This window comes from Leptonychotes weddellii, chromosome 9 (assembly GCF_054177405.1).
Source record: "Leptonychotes weddellii isolate Sample4059 chromosome 9, ASM5417740v2, whole genome shotgun sequence".
NCBI lineage: Eukaryota > Metazoa > Chordata > Mammalia > Carnivora > Phocidae > Leptonychotes > Leptonychotes weddellii.
In genome coordinates, this window is record NC_138377.1 from 42,679,614 (window position 1) to 42,695,272 (window position 15,659).

The 15,659-nt window shown below is 43.6% G+C and overlaps 1 long non-coding RNA gene across 2 annotated transcripts in view; it reads left to right on the forward strand.

Moving 5' to 3' along the window:
- LOC145723434 (uncharacterized) overlaps positions 1-15,659 on the forward strand; it is a 164,798-nt gene that overhangs the window by 39,357 nt on the left and 109,782 nt on the right. Inside the window, exon 3 of one of the 2 annotated variants that reach the window (XR_014148488.1) lies at positions 6,376-7,371. The exons of the other annotated variant lie outside the window; for it this stretch is intronic. This is a non-coding gene — a long non-coding RNA (uncharacterized LOC145723434). Of the gene's footprint in view, positions 1-6,375; positions 7,372-15,659 lie in introns of those variants that run through there. 2 annotated transcript variants of the gene reach the window in all.

Consider the following 15,659-nt stretch of genomic DNA (forward strand, 5'->3'; position numbering starts at 1 on the left):
AAGAAGAAACAGCAATAATTGGTCCAGAGCAATTCTGAAATCTACCTAGGCTCATGGATATCAGATTCTCCTACTCTAGCTGGCAGGGTTCCTTGATTAGGGTCTGGTTCTGCTCTTGACTCAACCCCTCTGGGTTCTTGGTTCCATCTTCTGAGATGTCTTTTCTTTTTGAGAATAAATAGTTTGTGTTTATAGCTAAGTAGTTTTCTCACCCTACATTCTGGATGTAGAAGGTTGGTAGTCTAGAGATGTCCTATCATTTTAAACTATTCCTCCAATCTGGTAGAACTCATTTGAAAACTTTACGGGTTTTCTACATATCTCATTATTGTTCATTCCATTAGACAAAATCCATATTCACAGTTCTTTTTGGGATGGGCCCCTGTCTACAATAGTGCTGTCTAATAAAAATACAATACAAACCACAAATGTGAACCACATATGTATTCTTTTTAATTCTAAGAGCCACCACTTAATAGTAAAAAAAGAAGGTGAAAGTAATTTTAGTAATATATTTTGTTTAACTCGCTATAGCCAAAATATTATCATTGCAACATTGATTATCTTATTAATAAGATATTTTACATTTTTTAATGCTAGCTTTTTGAAATCCAGTGTATATTTTATGCTTATAGAACATCTTAATTCAGACTAGCCACATTTCAAGTGCCCAGTAGCTACATGTGCCCGTATTGGGCAGCCCAGCTTGATTACTCAGAACTATTTTGGGATTAGGCTTCTATAAATCTTAGAAGCCCTTTGTCTTTGAGAGGGCCTACTCAGCACTTCCTAAAGTCCTTTCGAGGTCTTAATTGGGGGTCTCACACTCCTATCCTTGACTAGTCTCTACCCTGAGACTCTCTCTTCCTTTGAGAATCCTTTGCCAGCTGGAGAGAATGGAAATGAGGAACAGTTTTACTTTCCAACCCAGCCAATCCGGAACCCTCCTTCTTTCTTCTCACTTCTACTTGCATATTCAGTGGTTCCTGCTTTAACTCATTTCTCTCTCTTCCTGTACCCTCCTGTGCAATGGTAACATAGCCATGGGTGCTTTTAGCATTCTGCCCAGAAATCTCTTCAGCCAGACCGACACAATTATTAGATCTATTTTTTCACCTTACGGATTACTACAGATAACAGTTTTGCTGATGGTTTCAGCAGTGCGGGTTGCCCTTTTTCCAGCCTCCAAAAACAATTTCCTCACTGCCCTTCCAGCCTCTCCCCCACCATCTGGTCCCAAAGGCAGTGCCACATGTTAGAAGCTTTAGTTCGGCAGCACCCGACTACCAGTTTCTGTTTTAGTTAGTCATTGTAGAGTAACGAACAGCCCTAGAATGTAGTGACTTAAAACAACAGATTATTGTTTCTCATGCTTCCAGTGAAATGGCTGGTATTACCTGGGCTTATTCATGCAGTTACCTTCAGCTTGAAGATCTTGAGGACTGGGGGCTGGGCTCAGCTGGGGCAGCTGGGCCTCACTGGCTCCCTGTGCTCTTTCATCCTTAAGGAGGGTAGGCTTTCTCACACGGTGGCAACAGCATTCTAGAGGTACACACTTTAATGTGCCAGCGCTTATGAAGTCTGAACTAATGTCACATTTGCTGACTGCGCTGGCCGCGGTAAGCACTCAGCCAAGGCCAAGGTCAACGTGGGAGGAAGCAACACAAGCGCACGGGTGCTGGGAGGCATGATTAGTTGAGGAATCACTGCCTCCCATGCTATCTCTTCTAGATACCTTACTGATTACATGAGGTGATTTACACATAAAGCACTTAAAGTCTCGCAAGCCGATACTGGAACTCAGTTCTAAAGTTGCTCTTGCTTGATGTTTGGAGAGATCCATCCACGCTTGCTCTATTCATGGTCTAACGAGGAACAAAGAGTTGAGCAGATGGGACAGGTTATATGTAGGACATTGTGCAAAGAGCTTCAACTGTGTTTCGTCGTTTCGTCCTCAAAGCAGTCCATTTTACAGATGAGGAAATGAGTTACAGAGAAACCAAGGCAATCCAGCAAACGAGAGGTGGAACCAGGGCCTGAGTCCAGGCTGCCTAGCTCTGGGGCCTGTGTTCGTAATCACTGTCCCACAGCCGTCAGTGCTCAGGGAAGGCAGAAGAGACAGGGAAAGGGTGGAAAACAAGGCCTGGTGTGCAGAAGAAAGCAGGGCAGCATGCCAAAGTCTGTCTATATTCTTTTCAGGTGTTTAGTCCTTTGGGTTTTCTGCATAAACTGTTCTTCTAGAACCCTTTTCTCTGGTGACCAGCTTTCTCAATCAAGGCAGATGTGTTGGGAGGTATTATTTTTTCTAGTTGATCTCCCTTGATTCTCATATCTGAACTAAGCTTGTTAAATTTCAAATATTCTGATGTGTTGTGAAATAATGGCCTGAGCACTGGCAAGAGAGCATGTCATATCTCGGAAGACCTTGGCAGGGCTCTGTCACTCTGGTTCTGCTGCTGCCACATCAAGATTTATGACATATGAAGGTGCCCAAGTTTGTAGGGTGAGAAAAAGAAGCAGCTCATGTTTACAATCATCTTTTTAAAAATCCACCCAAATGTTACTGGAGTTGTACTTTATAAAGGGTTTTGGACATATACCCACTTTGGGAAATGATGGGGAGATGTTAAAGATATAAACCAAGGTAGAAGTAGTATCATGTAGTGTGTGTGTCAAGAGAATAGTTTTGAATGAAGCAAGATCCATGCTACTCAACTGTTTTTAGATTAGTTTTTGTTTGTGTGAACACAGAAAGGCCTGGGTAATTAATGTGTCTGCAGGAATCAGAAGATTTATGAGGTTGAAAAAACATGGAGGCCATAGAAGATGCTGCATCTACATAGACGGGTGTGAGTCACACACACCTCAAGCACCCTGAGTTGGAAGCCCATCCCATGAGCAGTGAAGTGAGTTTCAGGTTAATTTCTATTGAAAGTGTCAACAGTTTCAGAAATGTCGGCCTAAATTAGGAGGCCATTTTGATCTTTGATGTTGAAGGGATTTTTTCCATAAATACTTACAAGAAATGTGCCAGCTTATCAGGGTGGTTTGTCATTAAGGACGTTAGTGCTTCAGAGAACTTCTCTTTTCCTCCTTCATAGTATAAATCATTTCCTCTGCCCCAAAACTCTAACAACTTGGGCTGAAAGTCGTGCTATTGCTGAATAAGAGATTGGAAATGGAAATTCAGAATCTCTCTGTGCCCTCTTCCCTTCTGCCTTGCTTCCTCATTTGGGGTGTTTACATCATTTTAAATAAACAGCCTTTTGGGCATTTCTAGCAGGAAATACTCTAGAGCATTAGCTATGATTTATCTCGTGTAATTTCAGCACTCGATAGGAGTCATTTATCCCCATGTTCTGCATTACTGGTTCCCTGACTGAGCGGACGGAATTCGGTGATGTTCTCTGTGCTGCCTTTCTCTCCCTCAGATTCCTGGTGTATTTAAGAAACCTTGAATTTTTTGACGTGTAGCTAATTATATCCATCTTTGGAAAGGGGGAAAGTCATGCACCCTGCGACGGTGATACTTACTATGGAGCAACTATTGCCTTAATTCAAGTATCTCCTTTCTAGTCAAGTCCTTATTATTGACGTAGTGGAGGTTTAGTTTGTTCATTCACTGGTTCTGGTAAGGGAGGTGCCTCTGTCGTACACTCCTTCCTGATATACCACGAGCTGGAACGGGGTGCGGCTTTGGAAGCAGCGGGCAGGGTGGATGGTTCCTGATCCTGCAGGTCCGGCCAGAACTGTGTTGCCAGATAGCACTAGTCACTTCTGACTTGACATCCCAGGTAAAGAGGTTTTGAAGGGAGCCAGTGAGAAAAGTAGACCAGAGTAAAAGAAAAGAGAACAATTTCTGGTCAGGTCAGAGTGAGCTGGATTGTCAGCTGCTGAAAAATGGGAGCCGAGAGCCAACACATTTCTGCCCCAGTATGACTCTCAGAAGCACTTTTCGTCTTTCTAGGTAAGGATTTATTAAGATGCTGAAGAGAACAGGGCAGGCTAAACTTACCCAGATTTGTTTTATGATGTTTTTATTTAAATTTAGACAGCAGCTGTCTGTCCTTTTAATTGAGCTGTTCAAATCATAGCTGGGAAGCCAAGCAGCCAATGGTGTGGCACCACACCCCTTGGGCCTCTTTGGATCTTGGGGTTTCCACCTGGCTCCTGGGAGCAGGTCTCCGGTTGCAGAGCTCTGTCTTAAGGCTAACTCCCAGCTATGAATCGTTCCTCCGGCAGCTGACAGTGCCTTTGCGTTTTGGATCTCTAGCAAGGAAGCAGAGCCCCCAACCCAGAGGCAGGGGTGGATGGTGCTTTATTGGTATGACTTGAGAGAGCTCACAAAGGCTTTTTTTCTCCCAAATATCTCCCGTTTGCCACACCAATAGGGAACCATTCCTTTGTGTTAGACAAACGCCCTTTTTTAAAAAAGCTTATCATTGGCACCATAAGATAGGTAGCTTCATTTTCAAAATTTTGAATGAACTGGCTGCATTAGATCCATTCTTTTTCATAACAAAGTGGGCACCTCTGAGTGAAGGGAATGGGGCTCACGGGTCAGGGACAAGGATAAGGCATAGGATACAGGGTGGCAGGCCTGGATCCAGGTAGGGGAAGGGCTCCTGACAATCAATGTGTGCATTCTGAGTGCTAATGATTCCCCAAATCTACGTCTGCGGCCATGACCTCTTTCCAGAATCCCAAATCCAGATTGATAATTTCCCTTGGATCTATCCATCTGAAGTCCAGTGGGGCACCCTAACTGTAGCATGTTCAAAATTGAATCCATCTCTTCTCTTTTTGCCCAAACTCATACCTTCTCTGCTCCACGTTTTCTTGAACGCCTCCCCTACTTCCCCACCCAGCCACCAGTCCTGACAATTCTGTCTCCTCCATCTCTCTGCTCCATGTCCCCACTGCCCCGACTTCTCTCCAGCTCTCAGCTTCTTCCCACAGACAGTTGCAACAGGCATTTAATTGGTCTTTCGGCCTCTCTCTCGTTCTCTTTTTTTTATTTCCTCCTTTATACCACTGCCAGAATTAACTTGCTTTATATAAATCTTATCACTATTTGCCCCTAAAAATCCTTGCTTTAAGTATCTGCTGTTGCCACAGAATAAAATCTGACCTCCCTAGTGTCCCCAGAGCACCCTAGATCGTGCCACTTCTGGAACGTGGGTGTTGAGTACAGTGCCTACATACAGGAAGTGCTCTATTAATGTTTATTGCGAATGAGAGAGATGCTTGGTGGGAAAAGAGCTACAAGAGATGATGGAAGGTGCCAGAGGGAGAAGAGAAAGCCCTGAACACCAAATTAACCCAGCAAATGAGATATCACTTACAACCATCAGACTGGGAAAGATGAGCAAGACTCTTCATGCCCAGCCTCGAGGGTGGAGGAGGAAAATGGACAGTTCCATTTGCCATTGGAAGGATGGAATATTGGTGGAGACTTCCTGTAGGAAAATTTTGACAGGGTGCATCAAAGCTTTTAAAGATGATAGAATTTGACCCAGCAGTCCATTTTGAAGAATCCATCTTAAGGGAATGATCTGACAAGGATTCAGTGATGTTTATGTAAAGACCCTTATTTCTACCAGCAATAACATAGTGAGATCCTTATTTCTACCAGCAGTAACGTAGTATCATCTGAAATGTGTGACTAGAAGCAGTTGATTAAATAAACCATAGCACATTTTTATTCTGGATTATTAAATAGCCATTAAAAATGTTAACAAGGAGAGTACGTGTGACCTACTGTGGAGTGAAAAAATTGGTTCTAAAAATATACGCATACTGTAATCTCACTTCAAAATACTAGCATAGAAAAAATCATGAGGAATATGCACTAGCATATCAACTGTGCCTATTCCGAGTTGGTGGTATTCTTTACCTTTTTCTGTATTTTCTGAATTTGGGGGAAACTAATCAGGAATTAGTTGTATGGTGAAGTGCGCATACACAAATGTGCACACACACACACACTCCCGGTCAGGTTATTCCATTAGTAGAAAGAACAGAGAAAGCATAAGCTGGTGGGCCAGCCAGCTTACCCCCACTACCAGGTCCCTGCTCCACAGTAGCCTCAGCGCAGCTGCCTGGCAGACATGGAAGGTAACAGAGAGGCAAAAATGGCCCTACCTTTTCTGTTAATATTCAAGTTAGCCAAGAATCCTTTTGAGGATACTTGGAAAACACCGGGGGCTAAATCAGTTAGTGACCCTGAATGATTCATGGCCATAAACCTTTCCAAAATTCTACTACTGGGGAAAATCATTTTTAAAAGTCTCCCCATCAGAAATCAGGTCTGGCTGAGCTAAAACTTTACTGCAGTAGCTATAGAAGCTGATGACCCTCCTCCTCTCATTTTAGATCATAGAATGCCGGCTAATTTCCAATTCAATTAGAAGTACTCCAGAGAATGTGTGTGTGTGGACACCACCACCCAGAGGGAGCTGAAGCAGGTGGGCTGGGGATTGCTGTGGTAAAGATGCTGAATGCAGGATCCTGGGAGTGTGGCCACGACATCTGCCACGGGATGGATCGTTCCCCAGACCCACACTGCTGCTTGGTCAGACCCCTGCGCCAGACGGGATGTCAGGAGATTCTCTTTTCTGGGTGCCAGGGAACAGGGTTACTCTGCCCTCCAGCCTGCTCGGAGCACCCGGAACAGGCCTGAGCCCTGGGCCCACAGATGGGAACCACCTCATCCTTCACTACTCCTTGCCCTACATTGTGATCCCTCAGGCTCCATCTTGGACCCTCCGTAGCCCCTCAGCCCTTCCTGTTGCTGACCAGCGGCAGAAAGCCTGGGCCGTGAGTGGAAGGGAGACCACAGCACCTGCTCTGTGCTCAGGAACTCCGGCCAGTGCCCCAGGCTGGCCCTGCCTCGTGGTGCCTCTTCAGTGCTCCCTCCCTCCCTGCGGCTGCCCCATCTCGTCATCTGGAGGCCCCAGAGGCAGCACTAGCAGCAGTTTAGCCAGAGTCTGTCCCCAGAGCAAATTGTCTGGGAGCTCTGCCAGCTTGTGAAGAAAATCTGCTTTGTGAACAGGGGAGGAAGCCTCTTTTATGCTTTCTGCTAATCATGTTATTCACATAAGAGAGCTCTTCGTGCTTCCTTCCTTTCCCACAAGCCCCTGCTTGCCCAGGAGTCTTGAGGAGACCAGAAGGAAAAGGTGAACAGGTGGTGAACGATTGTCCAAAATATGAAGGAAACAGTAAAATATGGTGTTCTAAGAAACGGTTCCATTTCTCAAAGGGCTAAGTATTTTAATAAACACACTTTCTCAGAATAGAATTAAAAAAATGTTTAGCCTTGACTGGAAAGTTTATTGCGGCCCATTATAAGCACTCTTCCCCCTTCACAAAACAAATAGTAGTGTGTGTTATGTCTTAAAAAGCAAGCTGTAATTAACGTCTCTTGCCTACAAGGTTGATTCCTTTGTGATGTTTCTAAGCTGGTTTGATTTTCCCTGCCTTGACTTGTCCTTTCACTTTTGGCCTTTCTCTCTCCTCCCATCCTCTTTCTTCTATCCTGAGCCTTTTCCTTTCTCTCCTTCACCGCATTCCCTTTCTGAAAAAGTGAGTAGAGACCAACGCCTCATGTATAACAATAAAAGAATGAGACTTTTATATTAAAAGTAATGTATTTAAAAAGTCAAGAATAGATGGACATCCTTCAAGTAATGAGTTCAGGAAGTTATGCACTTCACATCACTGTCCACCATTCTTCACAATGTTTATACAAATCCTCACTTGGAATTGCCTTTGGGGTTGATTTATAAGGCGCGCACACACAGATACGCACACACACAATCAATCTGTATACTTTAATTTTGTCTCCTCTTGATTATGTTCCTTCTTCATTAGATTTGGCTCTAAATGACAAATTCGAAATGAAAAAAAAAATCACTCCAGAAGGACCAAGATTTGCCATCAATAACAATACACATATGTGTGTATGTTTTAAATAAGCCCTGAGGACATTCCCAACAGAGACAGTCCAGAATTACTTTGTGGAAACAGAGCAACAACGTTTGAGTCAGACATAACACCCAAAGTGGCTGTTTGGGAAGGTAGTGTTTCCTTTGGGTGTATCAGCTTGGCAAAGTTGGATGGTGTCTATTTTTAATCAGCCTTGGGGCTGGGTAGGGAGGCTCCTGTGACATGCGCGATGTGCACTAACATTTATTGGGTGCATCCTCTGTGATGTACCAGGCTCTGTGCTGAGCATTTCACATGCAAAAATCTCATTTAATTCTCCCAACAGCCCTGTGAGAAAGCTGAGGCCTTCGGAGCAGGTAAGTGGCCAGGGTCATGCAGCTGGGGAGTAGCAGACCTAGGATTTGGACCCATTTTTCTGACTCCAGGACTTGTTGACCAAGTCACCAACCTGAGGCGGGTCACTTGTTTCCTTCGTGCTCCTAACACATGTGGTTGTTTAGAGCATCAAAGAGGACACTGCATGGAAACACATCCGAAGCTGCTCAGCGTTAGACGAGTCAGTGTTCCTGCCTGTCTTTGTGCGGCTCTTTCTCCTTTGCTCTCAGTTTTCCCATTACATGTGTATTTTTTTCAGGAACTTGTTTCTCTATTTTTCTCCTAAAATATTAATGATTTCTAAAAGATCCCGGGATATTTTATGACTACAGATTTTGTAGATGTTTCTCACTTGCCTCGTTAATGAGATCTCTGTAGAAAGATTTATCATTGGCCTACCACTAGCAGCATGCAGTATTTTCTTTGTAAACCTTAGAAGAAATCTTAGTGCATAAACATACTATTCTATCTAATATGCCCACAGTTGGTCTTTTCCAGGAGTTGGAAATCTTTCTTTCCTTCCGGAATTATACCTCCGTGTCTAACACCCGAAGGATCCATCTTTGCTGCCCTTTTTAATTTTCCCACTTTCCCATAGGCCTTTTCAGTGACAGAATTATCTCTGACCTTTCTGTGTGCATGCCCCGCTCCACACCTTCCCCCTTTCCTCTCTGCTTGGGAGCCTCTGGAGGGCATGACTGGATCTTCTCTTTCTTTTGGCTTCCTCCACAGACAACAACCCAAAGTGAGCCCAGAGAACTGGTTGGAAAAGACTGTTAACTTAGTTGCTTTACTCACTTGCAACTCTGTCCCACGTCCCTCCCAAGAAACCCTACTACTTTTTAACCTACCTCCAGGAGCTGTTTCCAGGTCAGCATATTAAATGAGAAACTGATGTTCCTCAAACAGAATAGAGGCAAGGATAGGTTTTAGAATCACTGACAATATTTGGTCTCTAATTACATTTTTTTTTAACTTATAAATCTTGGAGGTGGTTTTAGTACCAGCTTTCCAAAAAAAAAAAAAAAAAAAAGGATTGTGACTGATTCAAATAAGAGTATCACACAGGCCAGTGGCCATGAACTAATATGAAGAGGAAGGTAATCCTGATAATATGAGTAACAGCTTTGATCATGAAAATTCTTCAGGTTAGGGTGATATATCAGGATAACACATTTTAAATTTTGAGGGTATGCCATTATTAATGGGAAAGATGAATACCTTTTGTAGGTCATAGAACACATCACCTCATAAGCCATCAATGCTTATTATGATAGAGTGATAGAATAATGTAAGAGACTAGGGAACCCCATTATGTCACCATTTCATAGGTGGAAAAATGGAAACAGTAAGAAGTTTCTTGGGAGGGAAAAGATTGGTTAAAAGCTAGGATTGATATAATAGTTCTTCTAATTAAATGACAAATTCAACATAATGTATTTTATTCTTCTAGTAGTAGCACTTCATAGTGTATATATGCATAGAAATCGTGATCCTTTCAATAATTTTAATCCTCTTTAATATAGTTCTAGAAATGAAGAACATTGAAGTTTGAATTTTGCCTCTTGATAAGCTCAGACACTGAAGTCTAGCCATGCTATCCTTCAAGTACCTCAACTTGAAGGGGTTGGTATGGAGCTGGAGGTGGTGGACAGATAATAATTAGGCATACTAAGGTGTTGTTGCAATTTAATTAATATTTATAAAGCACCTGGAGATCGTCAGATGAAAGGAACTCATCCAAAGAACAATTATCTCATGATCTCTCCCATGTTCCTGGTCCAGGTTTTTTGGCCAAAGTGAAAGGGGTTAACCTAGAGTCTTGGAAGCTCTGCTACCAGAATTATGATGAAGACTGTAGACATTAAGCTTGTCACCCCTTGTGCAGAGTGATGGTTTACTTTGGGTTGCTGAACTGCTGCTGCAAATCACTTTGTCCCCAGGAAACAATGTCATATCTATCCATCAGGCCTGCAGCTGGGGAATTTTCTGTCTCAGCAACTCCTTGTCCTCAAAGCAGGCTCACGCAAGAAGTCACAACCTCCTCCTGATAGTTGGTGTAATGTTTCATTTTTTTCAAGATGGGTAAAAAGAACTAAAGTCTTTAGAATGCCGCACAAATGGGTGGATTCCAATAGCCATGGGGGGAGGGAAATTGGGAGAAAGAACAGCCTGTATGTCCCTTCTTTTGTCCCTCATTTCTGGAGCCCACCCCCTTCTGGTCTTGTGGCCAGAAGGAAAGTAGAGCAAAGATTGGGCCTCAGTGGTGAGGTGACTGTAGCTGGCATTGAGAGGGCTCCTCTCTTGGCTCCCACAGCGTCTCCTGGGATTGGCCACAGCATTGCTGACTACTGAGCCCCTAAGGGCCTCCTCTTCCTCCCGAGCATTGGGCACTGATATGTACTGGAAAAAAATGGCCATTCGCGGGCAGATGTGGAGGCCTACCTTTACTCTCAAAATTAGGAGTGCCCAGTTCAGTTCAGCTCTGACAAATACAGTGGGTGCTGGTGCAAAGGGGATTTCTGCTAGACTTTTTCAAAGTGTCCCTGTAGGACCATCTGCATCAGAATCACCTGAAGAACGTCCTGATTCTGCGGGCCTGGGACTCTGCATTTTAACAAGCTCCCCACGTTTCTCTGAACTAGCGCAATACCCTGACCCACTCCTTGTTGAGACCAGTCTTGATTAAAAGTTTGGTTCTGGGGCGCCGGGGTGGCTCAGTGGGTTAAGCGTCTGCCTTCAGGTCAGGTCATGATCCCAGTGTCCTGGGATGGAGCCCCGCGTCGGGCTCCCTGCAGGAAGCCTGCTTCTCCCTCTGCCTGCCGCTCCCCCTGCTTGGGCTCTCTCTCTCTCTCTGGCAAATAAATGAATAAAATCTTAAAAAAAAAAAAAAAAAGTTCGGTTCCAATAACCAATACAGGCTGGATATTCTGATTGCCTGGGAAGAGAGAAGCCATCCCTGTCTGCTGGCTTATTAGGTAGCTGCTACCTCTTTTGAGAAAATGTCATGTAAATTACTCATCAGAGAATACTGAGGAACTGATTCCTTTGGCTGTTCTTCAGATCTCCCAGATCCACAATTCTGTCACATACTAAACACCTACTGCAAATACCCTATGGCAGGTGTTTCTCTGTAACGGCTGCTCTGGCTTTACAATGTAAAATCTGGCTGCCAGAGGCAGGGGCAAAAGTTCTTATGTTCCAAGAAAACTGGTACTCATTTAATCAATGTTCTCAGCTACTTCCTGAATCTGTTTTTTTAAGCTAAGGAGCACCTATCTATCATTAGGAGTTTTTCTAATGACCCGGAGTCAGGTCTGGGTATCAGTGAGTTCGACAAGAGCTTAGTCTTTGACCTGCGCTCAGGCGTATGTGAAGTTCTATGTTACTATCACCTGCCTTCCTCATTTATTCATGTCTGGGCCCTGGCATTTCCCCAGCTGATGCCTCCCTCTCCTCTTCTGGTTGGAAGCAAGCAGTTTAAGCTTTCTCAGCTCCCATAATGGAGGGAGCTTAGGCTGACGGAGCACGAACCAACTGTGGGATATCAGAGAAGTGACACCACCTCTCTGAGCCTCAGTGGCTTTATTTGTGTACATGAGAAGAATAACCCTTATCTTGCCAGGAGTAAATCCGATAATGAATGTTAAGTATCCTGCCTCATACCTGGCCCAGGGAAGGTGCTCAATATGTGATATAATGTCATGCTCATCCTCTCTGGGCTCTTAGACTCCCTCCCCCACGTGTCTCTGCCCGCTCACCTAACCCTGGATGCAGCCAGGACCCAAGCACGATTTAGCTGGGCGGGGGGGAGGGGGGTCATTCTCAAAGCACTTCTTCACCCTAGCACATTCTTCAAAATTCATCCCCCTCTCAACGGTTTTTAAGATAAACTGTTAATAAAAGCAGGTATTAGGACTATGATGACAAGAAGAGAAAGAAAGCAATATGAGATGCAAAATATGTGGGTACCACTTTTTTTCTAATCTGTTTTCTCTCTCATCAGCCAATAGCAGAGTTTTCATATGTACCCTGAGTCACTGACCTTCTGATTCAACCATGGTGGTGTCCCTACCCCCAATCCTAGAACCTTGTTATGCCTCTTTTTCTTAGATTGTGTTACAAGATGGAAACAGCCTTACCTCACACTCCTCCTCATTCAGTCCCTTCATTCAGTGGTCTGAATTCAGCTCTGATAATTAAGCTCTCACCTTGGTCCCAAGTTCCAAGGTACTCTACCCCGCTCCTGTTCTCATAATCCACATCTTAGCTCTACCTTTGTCCCATTTCTGAGTGCTGGTTCTGGGACATAGCTTAGTCTCCTTCTACCACTCAGACCTGCCTATCTCTGACTAGGCCCTTTGCCCAGGAGCAGGGCCTCTGTTCTCCATCTTTTTAAAAAATTTTTTAATTTTTAGAGAGAGCATGTGCATGTGGGTGCACATGCACAAGCTCATAGGCTTGCTTGAGGTGGGGAGACAGAGGAAGAGGGAGAGAAGCAGACTCCCTGCTCAGCTGATGCTGGGCTGGATCTCACAACTCTGAGATCATGACCTGAGCCAAAATCAAGAGTCCGATGCTAAACCCTGAGCCACTCAGGTGCCCCCTCTCCATCTTTTGATGCACCACTGCCTGACTGCCTGAATTTGAACATATCTGCTGCCCAAATTCCCTGTGGCTGGACCCCACCTACCTGTTGAGCTCCCACTTCTAGAATAACTGGTGCCCCCATCTGTTGGAACCCCGTTTGGAGGTATTCATGCTCCCTGGATACAGGGTCTTGGTCAGACAGAATCTCCACTATCACTTGGGCCTACCTCCCGCCACCTGGGTCTTGACCTTAATAGCAAATCTGCTCCTCCTTCCTGCGTGGCCTTCAGTGTTCAGTTCTAGTCAGAACACCAACTGCTTGAAATAGGCAGCCAATGACACAGAGAGATCGTTGTCAGGAGACAGAGCAGCTGAGTTCCTACTAATGTTTCCAAGGAGACCCATCCCCTGACTACTCGAGTAGCTGTGTTATAAAGAAAACCACCAGGGAGGCTGAATTTTTACCATTAAATAGCATAAAATCTCTTTACTGAGAGCCTAGGCAGGAAAGTTTGAGGAAAAGCCAGTTGCTAATACAAATCGAATGTGAGATGCTTTAGACCAGCACAGATTTAAGCATCAGGAGGGTGAGATGCTGCAAAGTAGTGACTGTTGCAATGCAAAGGGCTCATGGGTGGCACTTTCTAACCCTCTGGGAGGTCACTGTTCTGATCACCACTCTTAAACATCACGGCAGGTGGGCTGCTGTGCATCTTAACTTCATCTCCTAGTCCTGAGCCAGGCTGTACTGGGGAGAGGGGAAGGTGCTCACATCTGGGAGAATATGGAAGTTTCTCCTGCCAAAGGTCTGACCACTGGTCAATGTTGTGCCATGGATTCCCTCCTCTAAGGACTAAATTCAGCTGTTATGTATCCCAAGATACCCTCTTAAAAAAAAAAAACATGTTCCACTTGAGTTGAATAATAGATTCTCCATTTGTAGGGACTGGATTTTAGGTTAACTCTTTGCTATCCAGGCAATTAGACACAGGGACCATTTACACTGGGGATCCGTAGGAAGAAAGAGCGTAGGCATGCACTGATTCAAGTGTCCACTCTGGAATACAGTTCAGGAATAGAAGACATCAGAGATGGGAAGGGAGCAGGGCAATCAGAAGCCAAGGCAGAAACAAACTGGAGCCTCCAGATGCCTTCAAGAAGCAGAGTGAGGGTGTGTGTGTGTGTGTGTGTGTGTGTGTGTGTGTGTCTTTGAGAATGAGGTGAAATACTATCATTTGTCTATATTCATAACTCTTTAGATCCTTGTCATCTTGGGTGTGTAAAAAAATGAGAAAGTGCTTGTGTTTCCCTAAATACAGACAAAATGGACGTATTCTTAGTCTCAGATAAATATGAAAAGCTGTGAGCTTAGAACTTCATGTGTTTATTTTTTGATGGCACTTAGAATAAAGTGTTCCAAATTTAACATTTAAAAGGGAACAAACAAACTAACTCATTATGCAAATGGTATTATGGGATGGAGAGTCCCTGGGCAAAGGAAGATAGATGTATTTATAATTGCATTTTAATCTTCTCCACTGGAAACAATTCCTTGTCTGTTTTAACTTGATGCCAATCTGAACTGAGAGATGGTGACTTAAATTTAGAACTTGGTCAAGATGGCTATCAATTGCCTTAACTATAAAGGATCTTGCACTTTTGCCTCCAAATTGTAAAGTCGTTTATAATTCCCTTTGTCATTACAGATAGATGTTGTGTTATAAAAGACTGAATGATGAGCTTTGTTGCATACTTTAATTATTATTTTTGTCATGAAAAATGCCTAAAATTTGAAACTGGAAATAACAGGGACGATTAAGGAAACAATCTGTAACTGATGTGCTCCTCCCTCTAAATTACATTTTCCAATGGTTTGTTTATAAAAGTTGACCAATCCGGTTTGACTCTTTCCATATATATAAGACCATATCTCTCCCCTGAGGAGTTTGCTGTCAGTCATTCTAACAACATTAATGAGTTTTCCAATCCAGACCAGCTGGAATCAAAGCTCTAAAGTACTTTATTCTGAGCAAAGACTATACCACTTGTCACATAGATATAAAAATTCTTCATTAATAGAGTGTTTATCTTTCATATAGCTATTATAGAGGCCAATAAGAATGCAGAAATATAGCTGTTGGAGAAAGAGAGATTAAATTGTATTTTTCTTGGTCATAGCTCTCAACTGTTGGCAGGGAAGGTAGAATCTCAAATTTTGTCCAATGACCCAGCCTCAGTCCTTAAATTTTCCTTCCTTCAGACCCAGTTACAAAGCCTACAATTACAACATTGTCACTGAGGCAGAATGTAATCCTGTTACAGCAGTAATGTCCACCCACAGCCATACTTGCCATTAAAGATCATTCTCCAAATGCAAGCTGGCTTTCCAGTATGTCCTGATGGGATAGCTCACAGATAACACTGCTTCACTTTGTTCCTTAGAGGGTTGAACAGAGGTGATGAATAGCTCCATGGTCCTTCCTCCCAAGTTCCCGTCTATACCTATCAAGTGCCATTGTCCCTCCAAGCATACCAAGGCAATGAAATTTCTGAATAGATGTGCCTCAGTTGAGGCAATCCTCTTGGACAAGTAGAACATAAAAACAATTAAGGAAGTTTCATCTGTGTAAAAGAAAAAAAATTCTCTCGGCGTGTTCCAGCTAACTTCTTATAAAATAGGGTTTTATAGGTATAGAAAAAAGAATTTGAGGGTTCACAGAGTCATGATTGCCAAGGGGCTCATTCCT